Source organism: Podarcis bocagei, assembly GCF_964188305.1.
Source record: "Podarcis bocagei genome assembly, chromosome: 4".
Classification (NCBI taxonomy): Eukaryota; Metazoa; Chordata; class Lepidosauria; order Squamata; family Lacertidae; genus Podarcis; species Podarcis bocagei.
The window spans coordinates 35,791,895-35,794,149 of record NC_138128.1 but is presented as its reverse complement, the minus strand read 5'-3'; positions in this window follow the sequence as shown (position 1 = coordinate 35,794,149).

Genomic DNA, 2,255 nt, shown 5'->3' with positions numbered 1-2,255 from the left:
GGATTGGCTGAGGCGAAGCCATATCTGCATACCGGGTGGGCCGCGCCGCCGCTCGGGGAGCCTCCATTGGCCGCGGCGGACGCCACTCGAGTTGCATAAGCCTCACGTGTGACTCCATGTTTCTTCGGCAAGTGGGCTAGTAGAAGTGGCGGCGGGTGGAGCGATGTTGTTTCTCGGTGCAGCGCTGCTCGCCTTCTCCGGCTCGCTTCAGCCAAGGAAGGGGCGGCTTCCCGGAGGAGCCCGGGGAAGGGGACGGCCAGCCGACCGGCGTCCTGAATTGCTAGGCATAGGAGGACGTTTTTCCCGCGTGTCCTGGAGGGTTAGCGGGGTGGGAAGGCTTCTGCAGGGCCGGCCCCGTCGTTGGGCCTGCAGGCGAAGCTACCCCAAGGAGGCAGCAAATCTGGGGTGTTATGAAACAGCAGTTTGGGCTGGCCCTGAGAGTCTGCCTTTCTGTGCGAGGAAAACAGGATAGATGGTGTTCCTTTGATAAGCAGTGGGGTGGCCCTGATTTAAATAGCCCACATGACGCGACTGCTTTAAACATTAAAAGCATTAAAAACATTAGGGTGGTATGTTGTTATTATATATTAATTTATACCCCTTCCTGTTCCCTGATGGGACTCAAGGCACCTTAAAGATCACTGAAGAAGAAGAAACCACTAAAAATGTAGAAAAAAGCAATTAAACATTGGTAGATTATAGATAGATAGATTTAATTCTGTTAAAACCATGCAAATAGTTACAATAAAAAGCATGACACCAACCCTTTCATTAAAAGCAGTCAGTTCCCCAAAGCCTGTTGAAACAAAGTCCACATCTGTCCACAATGAGCAATTAAATGTTGGGCTTTTCTATATTTCCACTTGGTCCGTGTCCTACTGTTTACTGTCAACTGCTGAGTGGGTTTTCTGCAAGTTGACGTTTGTTGTGATACAGTGCGGGAAGAAGGGAAAGGAGAATGTTAGCCGCTTTGAGACTCCTTCTGGTAGTGATAAAGTGGGGTATCAAATCCAAACTCCTCCTCTTCTACAGTGGCAAGCTGGGTTTTCCCAGGGGAAGTGGGACAAAATATAAAACCTCTTGGACCTGTGCCTAGAAGTCACAGTCCAAATGGAAGAAATTGTGAAACAAAGGGAAGTGGATTAGTGCTACACTTCTAAACATGTTTTGAGGGAAGAGAAGAAATGTTCTTTCTGCCTGTTGGATTAGCTGGTGCCTTCACACACTTTTACATCAATTAAATGAGCTGCTTTTGATGTTAACATTTTCAATAAGGAAATCCGCTAGGAGCAAGTGCTCTCCACCTCTGTGCAAAGGGCCAGATTAAGGGTAAAGCAAACTTAATTAAGGTAGAGGAGGGATGATGACGTAAAACTAGTAATTACAAATGTAGTTATTGCATCACAGAAGTTGCTAACCCTGCAGAGCCATTCATTACTTCTGGCGTCAAGTACATTGGTTTGGTAATGAAGTTGCACCTAACTGGTTTTAAAGAATGGGCTCAGATGAGCCTGTTACCTTTCACTTCATCTGTCTTACAATTTTTTCAACATCAGGATGTAGAAAAGATTATCGTATGTTCGTTTTTTGTTGTGCCTCAGAGTATTTCAAAGTGTGTTGGGGTTCCACAGTGACAATATCAGTAATGATGGACAGACTTCCTTGAAAGACTATTGCCCATCACAACCAGGCTTCCTAAAATCCAGTTCCTGTGGAGTAACAGTGAAGCCCAACTAGCCATATCAGTGCCCCATGTAAATGCTACCCAGTGTGTCTCTAGTCATACCAGCTTTTCCGCAGATAAGTTTGGATATCCTGAAACAATGTTTGAAAATCTGTTTTTAAAGCAACTAATGGAGCGATTTAGAGCAAAGTCACAGTTCATACCCTGTATAGGTGTAAGTTGCTGCTGCTCTTTAACCAAAAAAGGTTGATAAGGCAGCTTTCAGTGATCAATAATAAAACAGGCTTCTGGTACCACAGGAGGATGTTCCTATGGAAACAACACAGAGATAATATTCCTTAGTCAACTACAGTATCCATGAAAGCCACTTACAAAAGAGAGAATAGGTAGAGAATACCAGGAATGGGCAATACAGTTCTGCCTTGCCTACATGACACATCACCAATGCCACATTTCCTTTTTTATATAAAAAAATGCAGAAGATACCCGATTACATTATTTCATATTATGAAATATATTCAGGGTTCCTGAACAACAAATTTTAAAGTAATCCAGATATTTGTGGAATTGG